Below are 14076 nucleotides of genomic sequence, written 5' to 3'. Positions count from 1 at the left end.
TTTTCCACACTGGGAGGAACTGAGCAGCAGAGAGTCTTCGCAAGCATGCAGAACCAGGAGAAAGCAGAATTGAATCTGCAGAAGTTAAGTGCAAGTGTCTAACCTACCACACGAGATAAAAAAAAAAAAAAAAAAAAAACCTTCCCCCCTCTGGGTAGTACCTCTCTCCCATTGATCCTCACCATCCCTGCTCTGCTCCAGTCCCCATCTGGCTTCATCAATCGCCATGCCCTCTGAGCCAGAAGTGGGACCTGTCACACATTCTGAGCCATTCAGCTTAGGAGAGGTAACGAATTAACACAGAGGAAAAAAAAAATCTGCCAGCTCTCCTAAGCTGGGAAATCAGGGCAGGCACAGCCCTTTGCCTAGGCACAGGCATAAGGGATCCACAGACTTTGAATGCCTTTCACCTCTGCCTAGACCTGTGTGGGCCCCTTCCAAAAGCACAGGCCCTCGTTAGCACAGTACAACAGGGTATATATGTGAAACCTATTTTCAACTGCAGCAGCTAAGGGGGAGTGGTAGATATGTGACATTTGACACTGCTCTGCCCATTAAGCAGGATCCTCACCTAGCCACATCAGGGGCCTGAGGACCAGTGGCTCTACCCCCTCCACCTAGCTACCTGCGACAGGGGTCCAAGAACAAGTGGTGTCTCCCAGTTCTTACAACCAACAGCACTGAGTGCCCAAACTCTGGCTGCAAAACCCACCCACCTACATGCTCTAGGGATATGCCTTCCACCCTGGCACTCAGGAGCAGCTGTCAGTGCCCTACCTTGCTCAGCACATAATCCTCTACTGCAGCCAGATACCTGGGCCTACTCCAATCACCTCTGCATAACCCTGCCCATCTAGGACTGTAAGTGAGAGCCTGCACCACATACGAGGTGACTGATGATGTGGACACCTGAGCTGAACCCACACAAGAAAAGTAAATGGACTCCTGGGATCACATACCTAGTAATAGCTCTAACCACCCGATGACAGAATGTGAGCACTTCAAAGACACCAATATTCAAAGTAGCTCACAAGACCAACCTATTTGGGCATGTCAAAACAAAACAAAACAAGAAGCTAGGACACAGTAAGCAAAAATAAACTGAATAAATATAATAACTTACTGATGGCTTGGAGACAACAGTCAATATCAAGTCACATAAAAAGGTAAGCCATGATGGCTTTAGAAAGTGACCAAAACAAAGAACCAACAAACCTACCAGAGGAAGAAAAGGTCTTGCAATTCCGAGAGGTAGAATTCAAAAGATGAATATACAGAGCTCTTCAAAAGATTAGGAAGGACAGCAGGCAAAACAATGACCAAGCCAAGGCAAACAAAGACAAGGTAACAGAGACACTTAGAAAAGTTATAAAAAAGCATAATGACAAATTTAACAGGCTGCAAGGATCCACAGAGAGACAGCAAACAGAAATCCAAAAGATTAACAATAAAATTTCAGAATTAGACAACTCAATAGAAAGTCATAGAAGCAGTACTGAAGGAATGGAATTCGGAATTAGTGAGATTGAAGATAAAGCACTTGACACCAATTTATTTGAGGAAAAATCAGATAAAAGAATTAAAAAAAATGAAGATACCTTGAGAATTATGTGGGACTCTATCAAGAAGAATAACTTATGAGTGACTGGAGTACCAGAAAATAAGAGAGAATTGTTGAAGATTTGTTGGCAGAAAACTTCCCTGATATCGTGAAAGATCAGAAGATATCTATCCAAGAAGGTCATCGAACCCCACACAAGGTAGACCCCAAAAGAAAGTCACTAAGCATATTATAATCAAACTTGTCAAAACCAAAGATAAAGAGAGAATTTTAAGAGCGGCTAGGGATAAATGAAGTCATCTACAAAGGAGAGTCAGTAAGACTAAACTCTGACTACTCGGCAGAAACCATGCAGGCAAGAATGGGGTTACATATATAAAGCCTTGAAGGAAAAAAAAAATGCCAGCCAAGAATTATACATGCAGCAAAACTGTCTCTCAAATATGATGGTGAAATTAGGGCATTTCCAGATAAACAGAAGTTAAGGGAAGTGGTAAAAACAAAACCAAAATTACAAGAAATACTAAAGGGAGTCCTCCAGTTAGAAAATCAATAATATCAGATGACAACCCAAGACCAGAACGCAGGACAGAACAACCAGATATCAACCCAGATAGGGAAGTCACAAAAATAAATCAAAGCTAAAATGATAAAAATAGGGAAACAGAGATGTCAATATGTAAAAGATAAGAACGTTAAAACAAAAAAGGGGGACTAAATAATGTAGTCCTAGAACTTTCATATGAAGAGGAAGTCAAGGCGATATCAAGAAATATAAGATTGGTTTAAACATAGAAAAATAAAGGTAAATATAAAAAATATAATCACAAAAGAAACAAAAATCCTACACATCAAAATAAAACACAAGAAAAATATAAAGACTCAGCAAGTACAAAATTAACAACAATGAAAAAGATGAAGAGAAAATACATAAAGAAAAATGACTCTGCACAGAAAATTAAGTGGAACAAAGAAACTGTCAACAACACACAAAAACAGTACATTAAAATGACAGCACTAAATTCATACCTATTAATAATTACACTGAATGTAAATGGACTAAATGCACCAGTAAAGAGAGAGTGGCAGAATGGACTATAAAAACACAATCCATCTATATGCTGCTTACAAGAGACAAACCTTAGACTCAAAGACACAAACAAACTAAAACTCAAAGGACAGAAAAAAATGTATCAAGCAAACAAAAATAAAAAAACAGCAGGAGTGGCAATATTAATCTCTGATAAAACAGACTTTAAAGCAAAATCTACTACAAAGGATAAGGAAGGACACTATATAAAGGGTCAATACACCAGGGGACATAACCATAACAAATATTTATGTACTCAATGACAGGGCTCCAAAATACATTAAAAAAAAAAAAACTCTAACAGCATTGAAAAGAGAAATAGGTCCACAAAAATAGTAGGAGACTTCAACATGCCACTTTCTGTGAAGGACAGAACATCCAGAAAGAAGTTAAATAAAGACACAGAAGATCTAAATGCCACAATCAACCAACTTGATCTCATAGACATATACAGAACACTACACCCAACAGCAGGCAAGTATACTTTCTTTTCCAATGCACATGGAACATTCTCCAGAATAGACCACATACTAGGCCATAAAACAAGCTTTAACAGAATCCAAAACATAGAAATATTACAAAGCATCTTTTCTGATCATAAAGCTGTAAAAGTAGAAATCAATAACAGAAAAAGCAAGGAAAAATAATGAAACACATGGAAACTGAACAACACCTTGCTCAAAAAGTACTACGTTACAGAAGAGATCAAGGACGGAATAAAGAAATTCACAGAATTGAATGTGAATGAAAACACATCCTACCAGAACATTTGGGGCACAGCAAAAGCACTGCTTAGGGGTCAATTTATAGCAATAAATGCACATATTCAAAGAGAAGAAAGGGCTAAACTCAAAACACTAACCCTACATCTCAAACAAATAGCAAGAGAGCAAAAAAAAAAAAAAAAAAGAAGCGCTTGGGAACCAGAAGAAAGCAAATAATTAAAATCAGAGAAGAAATAATTGAAATTGAGAATAGAAAAACAATTGAAAGAGTTAACAAGATTAAAAGCAGATTCTTTGAAAATATCAACAAAATCAATAAACCACTGGTCCAAATGACAAAAGAAAAACAGGAGAGGAAGCAAATAACCCAAATAAGAAATGAGATGGGCAATATCACAACAGACCAAACTGAAATTAAAAGAATCACAACAGAATACTATGAAAAATTGTACTCTAACAAATTTGAAAACCTAGCGGAAATGGACAAATTTCTAGAAACTCACTACCTACCTAAACTAACACAAATAGAGGTAGGACAACTAAACAAACCTATAACAAAAGAAGAGATTGAAGAGGTAATTAAAAAAGGCCCAACAACAAAAAAATCCCCTGCCCAGCTAGCTTCACTGGAGAATTCTATCAAACATTCAGAGAAGAGTTATACTAGTACTACTAAAGGTATTTCAGAGTACAGAAAAGGATGAAATACTCCCAAACTCAGTCTGTGAAGCCAGCATAGCCCTGATACCAATGTCAGGTAAAAGACACTACAAAAAAAGAAAATTACAGACCAATATCCCTTATGAACATAGATGCAAAAATCCTCAAAAAAAAAGTTCTAGCCAATAGAATTCAACAACATATCAATAAATAAATAAATAAATAAATAATTCACCATGACCAAGTGGAATTCATACCAGGTATGCAGGGGTGGTTCAACATTAGAAAAACAGTCAATGTAATCCACCACATAAATAGAACAAAATACAAGAAACACATGATCTTATCAGTTGATGCAGAAAAGGCATTTGAAAAAGTCCAACATCCATTCATGAAAAAAACTCTCAGCAAAATAGAAATAGAAGGGAATTCCTCAACATAATAAAGGGCATTTATACAAAACCAACAGCCAACATCATCCTAAAATGAGATAGTCTGAAAGAATCCCTCCTGAGAATGGGAACCAGACAAGGGTGCCCTTTATAACCACTCTTATTCAACATTGTGCTGGAGGTCCTAGCCAGAGCAATAAGACAAGAAGAAGAAATAAAGGACATCTAAATTTTAAGAAGTAACAGTATCCCTATTTACGGATGGTATACACAGAAAACCCCAACGAATCCACAAGAAAACTACTGAAACTGATTTTTAAACAAGATAAACCTACAAAAATCAGTTGGATTCCTCTACACCAACAAAGAGAACTTCGAAGAAGAAATCACCAAATCCATACCATTTACGATAGGCCCCCAAAAGATAAAATACTTAGGAATAAATCTAACTAGAGATGTAAAATACCTATACAAAGAAAACTATAAGACACTGCTGCAAGAAACCAAAAGAGACCAACATAAGTGGAAAAACATATCTTGCTCATGGATAGGAAGCCTCAACATTGTGAAAATGTCTATTTTATCCAATGTGATCTATAGATACAATGCAATCCTGATCCAAATTCTAAAGGCATTTTTTAACAAGATCCACTAACTTCATATGGAAAGGAAAGAAGCCCAGGATAAGTAAAGCATTACTGAAGAAGAACAAAGTGAGAGGCCTCACGCTGCCTGATTTTAGAACCTATTATACTGCCACCGTAGTCAAAACAGGCTGGTACTGGTACAGCAACAGATACATAGACCAATGGAAGAGAATTGAGAACCCAGACATAAATTCATTCACCTATGAGCAGCTGATATTTGACAAAGGGCCAAAATCCGTTAAATGGGGAAAAGTCTCTATACCAAATGGTGCTGGCATAACTGGATATCCATCTGCAAAAAAAAGAAACAAGACCCATACCTAACACCATGTACAAAAACTAACTCAAAATGGATCAGAGACCTAAATATAAAATCTAAAACAAGAAAAATCATGGAAGAAAAATAGGGATAACACTAGAATCGCTAACACATTGCATAAATACTATACAAACCATAACTAACAATGCACAACCACCAGAAGAGAAACTAGAAAACTGGGAGTTCCTAACATTTATGCTCAAACACTTATGCTCATCAAAAGACTTCAACAAAAGAGTAAAAGGACAACCTACAGAGTGAGAAAGAATTTGGCTAATCAGGGTCTGATCTCTAAAATCTACAAGATACTGCAAAACCTCAACAACAAAAAGACAAATAACTCAATGAAAAAATTGGCGAGGATATGAACAGCCACCTCACCAAAAAAAGAGACATTCAGGTGGCTAACAGATACATGAGGAAATGCTCACAATCATTAGCCATTAGAGAAATGCAAATCAAAACCACAATGAGATACCATTTCACCCCAATGAGGGTAGCATTAATCCAAAAAACACAAAATAATAAATGTTAAAGAGATTGTGGAGAGACTGGAGCACTTAAATCCTGCTGGTGGGAATGTAGAACGCTACAATCACTTTGGAAATTGATTCGGCTCTTCCTTAAAAAGCTAGAAATAGAAGTACCATAAGACCCAGCAGTCTTACTCCTTGGAATATATCCTAGAGAAATAAGAGCTGTCGCGTGAATAGATACATGCACACCCATGTTCATTGCAGCACTGTTCACGATAGAAAAATGATGGAAACAACCTAGGTGCTCATCAACAGATGAATGGATTAACAAATTATGATTTATTTGCATGATGGAATACTGTGCAATGATAAAGAACGATAAATTAACAAAACACCTCACAACATGGATAAATCTGAAAGGCATTATGCTGAGTGAAATTAGTCAGTCACAAAAGGATAAATATTGCACAAGACCATCATAGGACAGAGTACACCACCCCATACGGTTCCCAAGGAGCACCTGGTGAATTCGAACTCTTGGTTAGCAGCTATAGCTTTTAACCACTACATCACCAGGTTTCCACTATTATAAGAACTGAAGAAAAGGTTTAAACACTGAAGTAAACATTCTTTGATGGCTACAAGGGTGGGGAGGGAGAGAGAGGGGAATTTACTAACTAGATAGTAGACAAGAATTATCTTAGGTGTAGGAAAGGACAACACACAATACAGGAGAAGTCAGAAAAACTGGACTATACCAAAAGCTAAGAAGTTTCCTGAAAACAACCAAACACTTCAAAGGACAGAGTAGCAGGGGCCGGGGTCTGAGGAACAAGGTTTTGGGGGGATATCTAGGTCAATTGGCATAACAAAATTTATTAAGAAAAAGTTCTGTGTCCCACTCTGGTGCATGGCACCTGGGATCTTAAAAGCTGGTGACTGGCCATCTAAGATGCATCAGTTGGTACCAACCCACGTGGATCAAAAGAAAATGAAGAGTACCAAAGAAATAAGGAAAATATTAGCCCATGAGAAATAAGGACCACATAAACCAGAGGCTCCATCAGCCTGAAACCAGAAGAACTAGATGATGCCAGGCTGAAACCAATGACCACTCTGACAGGGAACACAACGGAGAGCCCCTGATGGAGCAGGAGAGAAGTGTGGTGCAGAACTCAAATTCACATAAAAAGACCAGACTTAACGGTTTGACCGAGTCTAGAGGAACCCCAGAAGACATGGCCCCTGGGCTGTTAACCCTGAACTAAACCCATCCTGGAAGCCAACTCTTCAGACAAAGATTAGACTGGACTATAAAACATAAAATAATACTTGTAAAGAGTGTGCTTCTTATTTCAAGTAGATACATGAGACTAAATAGGCAGCTCCTGTCCAGAGGTGCGATGAGAAGGCAGAAAGGGATAGGACCCGGTTAAATGGACATGGGAAATGCAGGGTGGAAAGGGGGAGTGTGCTGTTACATTATAGGGATTGCAACTAGGGCTACATAACAATATGTGTATAAATTTTTGTATGAGAAATTAACTTGAGCTGTAAACTTTCACCTAAAGCACACACACAAAAAATTTTTTTTTCAGGCAGCTTGTCTTTCCTTGCTTTACTTCCTAGTAGGCTCCCTCCTAGCTCCTCCATGTTTCATATGACCTTACATTCAGCCAGGAATGTGTTTACCTAGGTTTCTTTCCAATTTCTCTTCCGCATGCACGCAGCCTTGCACGTGTGTGCATCCCTCCAGACCATGAAAGATGTGTGGTAGCTTATTACAAAATACTATGGCTATCTCTTTCCCCACATACTCCTGTTAAATTTTTGACAGGTCTGCCAGTCAGCTGTTAGCCTCAATAGGGCCAGAATCTCAGGCTATCTGCAATATTGACATTCCTCTATTGGCTTCCACCAAGATAACTACTGTTTCTGACAATGCAGAAAGGTGTGGGATATTTCAGAGTTTCACTCCAAATCAAGTCAGCCCTCTTCAGCAGTGAAGGTGCTGGTTTTCACAGCTTGCTCCACCCTGGTAAGATTACTATTGCTGAAGGAGCTAGGGAAAGGAGGTGGTAGTAAGAGATGCCACAGGAAATAATGCCTAGACCCCCACTGTTATTGCTCAAGGTTCTGATGTTTTTTCTTTGTTTTTTTGTTCATTTGTTTTAAGTAATAAACATTGCTCAATTTTTGTGTGTTTTTGTTCCATTTTCACAGTCTGGAAATGGTTTCTTTTAATAATTTTGTCCAGTTTTATAATTTCTTTCTCAGGAAAGGATTTGGTGAGCTTCTCACTCCACCATTCCAGAAACTCCACCTCGATTTCAATTTAAAACAAAACAAAAATATCCATCAGGTGAGAATATCTTTAAATATCCAATTATAGAGCTTTCTACTCTTTAGGATAATTAAAATCTTCCTATATACAACTCTAATCAATTTTCACTCTTTAGATATAATTTGCATTTACTGGCCACAGTTTGCCTTGCCAACGCAGGGAATCACTAAAACCATAACCAGTTATTTTTCAGAATGAGTTCATTAAAAACAAGAGACTCTGGGGAGGACACAACCTGATAAATTTAGCACAATCCTATTTTATGCACAACTCTCTTTGATCTGTTGTTGTTGTTAGTTGCCATCGAATTGACTCTGACTCATGGCAACTTTATTAATAACAGAACAAAAAGTCGCCTGATCCTGTGCCATCCTCATGATCACTGGCATATTTGAGCCCATTGTTGTGGCCACTGTGTCAGTCCATCTCATCAAGGGTTTCACTCATTTTTGCTGACCAAGCATGACGTCCTTTTCTAGAAAATGATCTTTCCTGATGATTTGTTCCAAGTAAGCTAGCCAAAGCTTTGCCATCTTCGGTTCTAAGGAGCATTCTGGTCATATTTAAGACCGATTTGTTTCTTTTTCTTGTTCTTTGTTGTTCCCTAATGACTCATGATGTTGAGCAGCTTCTCTCTTGCTTACTGGCCATTTGTATATTTTCTGTGGAATAATGTCGATTTATGTCTTCTGCCCTTTTTTTGAGTTGGGTGTGTGTGTGTGTGTGTGTTTAGTTCTAGGCACTCTTTATATCTTTGGATATGAAACCCTTAAGCAAGTACAGATTCCAAGTATATTCTCACAATCAGTAGTTGTCTTCACTTTCTTGATAGTGGTCGTTGATGCAGAAAAGGTTTAAATTTTCACCAAGACAAATTTATCTGTTTCTTTTGTTTCTTCTGTCATATGTACGAAGATGTGGGGAAAAAAATTCTGAAAACATAACCCTGATGTTTACTTTTAAGAGTTTTATGATTTTAGCTCTTGTATTTAGATCATCGATGCATTTAGAGTTAATTTTTGTATGTGGTGTAGAGTATGTGTCCAGCTTCATCCTTTTCCATGTGGAGATCAAGTTGTCTCAGCATCATTTGTTGGAGAACTATTCTTTGCACATTGAATGAACTTAGCATCAATGTTGAAACAAATTAGGCCAAGATGTATGAACTCATATCTCAGTTCTATACCGTTGGTTTCTACATCTATTCTTAAGCCAGACCAGACTGTTTTCTTTATTACATGTGTGTAGTGCTATTTTATGCACTGTTTTTTTTAGTGCTATTTTATATCTTGAAATGTGCGTCCTGTACTTTGTTCTTCTTTTCCAAGATTGTTTTGTATATACAGAGACCTTTGTATTTGCAATATATAAATTTTCTTGTGTTCTTGTGTATTTCATTTTCTCTGCCTTATTTCATTTGTAAGTGATAAAACATGGATCCTAAGATTTAGGAGAGAGGAATAGGAGAGTCTCAGCATCTTTCCCCAGGAATGAAAATCCCACACCAAGATTCCATGAAGGAAATTGCTAGAAGGGCTGATGACAAACAGAGCTGGGAGATATGGGGCCAATTTTTTTTTTTTTTGAGGTATAGGTCATGGGATGAAGAGAGAATTTACCCTGAAGAAGAAAAGTGAAGCTTCCTGGGCTGTGCCCTCACTGCCATCAAGGGCATAAGGAGGTTCAAGAAGGCAGAGTCCTGAGCATCATACATTTGGGAGACGGGCAGGGCAGGCATGTTCTCTGGATGAAGCTTCTTTTCCCAACATCACAGTATATAGATACGTTCTATCACCAGTAGTATATAGATTTCTTTTTATAGTGAGAACTCTCCACACACCTGTTTAATGAGACCATGGGTAAAGAGGTCTCACCACAAAGGCAGATGCCAGTCTTCTTCCTGTTCCCAAATGAAAGAAGTCCTCAGGGATTCACACCAGCTCTACCCTGTGACCTCCAAATGGTGACTGCTGAAATACCAGAGTTTGAAGCTATTCATAATAAGTATCTGTAAGGCAATCATGGGGTGATGGATAATCTAAATCTATGGTCTAGATGTTGATTGAGAGGCTGGTTACACCACGGTATTTAAAATTGCTGAAGCTCACAAACCTATAAATTAAATGGGTGAGTTTCGTTGCATGGAAATTATATAACTCTGAGAGCTGAGTTTAACAGGGAGAATTTTTTTTTTTTCCCTAACCGTATTAGTTCCTGATTTGTAACAGTAAAAGATTGCAAGATTTAAGGGCATTTGAAGTTCCCAACAGAAGAGGTTAAGGAGCTGACCGATGATGGAAAGTTTGGTCGTTCAAGTCCTTGAAGAGGCTCCTGGGAACAAATGCCTGGTGATCTCCTTTGGAAATTCAACCAGAGCATACCCGATGCAACACAGTTCTGTTGTGAAATTAATGGGATCGCCATGAATTAGAATTGACCCAACAGCACAGGTTTGGTTTTTCTTTTGGAACCAACCTGGCTACCTCTTACTGATTCTGTGACCTTGGATGAATTGTGTCCAATATGTACAGTGGGAATGGCCTATAAATCATGAGATGGCTTTGACTTTTGTCTGTATCTGTAACAAGCACTGAGCAATATCTCACATGAAACATATTCAGCAAATAATAGCAGATACAAACATTACCATTGCTTTATGTTAATGTCTTAGCTCAGGTGAAGACAAGGACAGTCTTCCTGCCTTTAGAAAAACACAGTCGACAGGGAATAAGAACACGGGAACAGCGACACGCAGTGCATGGTAAGGGGACTGTGACAGGGTAAAGAGAAAGTGAAGCTGGGCATAATCTCAGGAATAGAAATGGATAAGCCCAGGGAATTCCTTGACCTCTCTACTCATCCAGAGACTTGAAGCATTGCCAACGTCAGTAGTTCTGGTAAACACTCTGGGGCTTACAGGAAGAGTCACCCAGCGAAAGCCTGGATTGTGTGGCAGCCAGGCTTCCTCGCCAGAAGAAGCATGTTGGCCTGACCAAGCCTTCATTTGGGGGAAAATGGAGGCCAGCTGGGCAGCTAGTGGTGGAGCTTGAAGAGAAAGAGCTGGGGACCAAACTCCCCTACAAGCCTGAATAGCCACAACAGAAGTGGCAGGGATCACAGCAGACGCTTCCACAAAAGGGGGTGGGGCATGCTCAACTGCCCCACTGGGAGCCCCTGGGGAACTCCAATTAAGTGGAGTCTGCACCATGACAAAGGTCTGAATTCCAGGGAGCTCTGCTGTACTCCCTTCTGTCCTCACTTTAACAATGACCTTGCCAGGCCTGTCCCACTGGGGCCAGAATCCCCAATGTTTGGCACAAGAAGTGTCCTGGGGAAAGCAGAGAGCCCCAGAGGGGTCTCTGGAGGGCATGATGAAGTCATGAGGGGCAGTGGGTGCTGCTCCCAGGGTATTCGCTGTGGGGGTCAGGGAGTGTGAGGGGGAAAGAGCAGTGCAGTGAAAGGAGACATGGAGGCACCAGGATTCATGGTCATATCCAGTCCCAGCACTGGAGTTGCTGTTGAGACAAAGGAAAAGGGTAAATGGAGGAGGAATAAAGGCAACCAGGTGTTAGGTCATCTGAATTCCCTGCCTGGTCACTGGGAATCAGCACAATGAATCTCAACTGATGGGTAGCAGTATGGAAGGGGGAACTGGTGAAGACTGGAAAAAATCCTGAGAGTGAATTAGATGTTCCTTCCTGCCAGTTGAGAAGTTTTCTGCTAGAGAACTTGTGAGTTCAACCAGACTCCCAGGCCTCTGTCTACCGAGAAGTAAGAGGCCCAACCTATCACTGACTCACAGAACCTGTCTCAGGAATCCCAGGCAGACAGGCTGCCACTCTCATAAGCTGTTTCCAACCCATGGAACAGGGTTGACATCCACTCTGTCCGAAATGCCCCCAGTAGACTCCCTAGTAGGGAAGGGACTTTCTGAAGTAGAAAGTGTCCTCCGAACTTTCTTGAAGAAGAGTTCAAAAGAGTGGTTTCCCCATCTCCTCCTGAGCGTTTCTTTTTGTGATGCACACTATAAAACCCCTTTCCTCTTTCCCCAACCTCCTGTCTCATTTTTCCAATCTTCCTCTTCAGGTTCCCTAGGTGGTATATTCTGGGTGGTGTTAAAGTTCCACTGCTTACTCCTGCTCAGATAGCTTGAATTCCCAAGGGTTGGAGGGGTGGCAGGAATCTGATAACACACCCCCTCCCTTCCAGGCCCACCTCCTTCTGAAGACATCTCCACAGGCTTGGGCACTGACTACAGCTGCCTGGCAGCCTTCAGCGTGTGAAATCTCCACGTCCTGGACTCAGAGCATGATATAGCTTCAACAGATGCTCATGGATCCAAGAAAAGGAGGGAAAAGTTTGAATCTAAACAGGAGTAGAATGTAGGACTCCAGACATTCTACAGTGGGGGAGGGTGGAGGGCAGGTTGGGATGAGGAGACATTCCGTGAAAGGGATCTGACAGGTAGGCAAAAGCTACATGTTTCCTCCAAATTACAGTTGACAACACAAATCATTTGAACCTCTTAGGGCCATTTGTGAGTTCTTTCTCAGATCCACAGCACAAAGGCTCTACTCTAGACTTCAATTCTTAACAACATACCTAGTTTTGTGCCCCTACAGCCACCTGTTCCCCAACTCTAAGTCGTACGTTCTTGAATTATTACAAGGGCACCAGTACTTCATGAAGAAAACTCAGGACACTTTGTCTAATGGAAGGTGGGGTACATATAGAGACAAGGAATCCGAGTGTTTGAAATTAGGGTTTTCTGAGAAGTTCCTTTGTGTTTGGTGTGTGTGTGCATACAGTATTGTATGCATTATTGTTTAGGAAGCAGTCCTTGTGTCCCTGAACTCCCGTTCATTACTGAAAACTCTGGGGGCTGCAGCATGGCCAGCCTTACTCATGATCCATTTTCCTGGAAAGTCCCACTGTATTAAAGGAAGGCCAACAGCCTCTAATTCGATGACCAGAAGTAGATTCCTGTTATTTCTCCGATTATTATATTATACATTCATATTTAAGTATCTTATTCCTAACAATGACTGTAGTCATTGACTTAAAGAAAGATACCTCTGCATAGTTGAAAAGTCAAACAGTTCAGATAGATTGTACAGTGGCAGCTTCTCCCCCAACCCCCCACACCTTTTCTTGGCAACCAAATTCTCCATCTGATGGGAAATTGATGATATTTTCTATTTCTTTTTCCTCTTTCCAAAAATATTGTATGTGACTGAGGGTAACTAACACAACTATGCTCATTTATCAAAAGTAATTTCAGTTTCCTTTTTTCTCATACAATTAAGGCGTGTTCCTATATACATACATATTTTTCCTTAAAATTAATGCAATCTTGTATGTTTATACCTTTTTTTTCCCCCTCTGAATCAATGATCCTATTTGTATTCCTACATATACCCTAGATTCTACTATGAGAATTTTAACATTTTCGTAAGCTTCAAATTGCCCCAGAAGAGGCTTGCCGGGCTTAGCAAGTAAAATACAGGGCTCCAAGGAACACCTGTGTAATATGGGGACATGCTTTCAAGAACACTGCACCAACAGGACTCCACGAAACATTAGTGGCTGTTTCTCAAAAATTTGAAGTTGACAAGGGGCCTGTATTTTATCTGGCAAACCTACCAGAGGTAAAAAAACAAAAACAAAAAAACCTTAGCTATTATGACTTACTCACCCACATAAGAACAGAACTGAATTTGCAGTCAGAACCTCACAGTTGGGATCTTGGCTCCATAAACATAAAACACAGCGACCCAACCAAACCAGCACACCAATTATACAGAATCTTAACGGTCATTTTGATCATCTGGGATATTGAATGGTCATCAAATGCCCTGGAGC

This window comes from Elephas maximus, chromosome 9, assembly GCF_024166365.1.
Source record: "Elephas maximus indicus isolate mEleMax1 chromosome 9, mEleMax1 primary haplotype, whole genome shotgun sequence".
Taxonomy (NCBI): Eukaryota; Metazoa; Chordata; class Mammalia; order Proboscidea; family Elephantidae; genus Elephas; species Elephas maximus.
The sequence above is the reverse complement of the archived record's forward strand: the minus strand, read 5'-3'. Positions refer to the sequence as shown.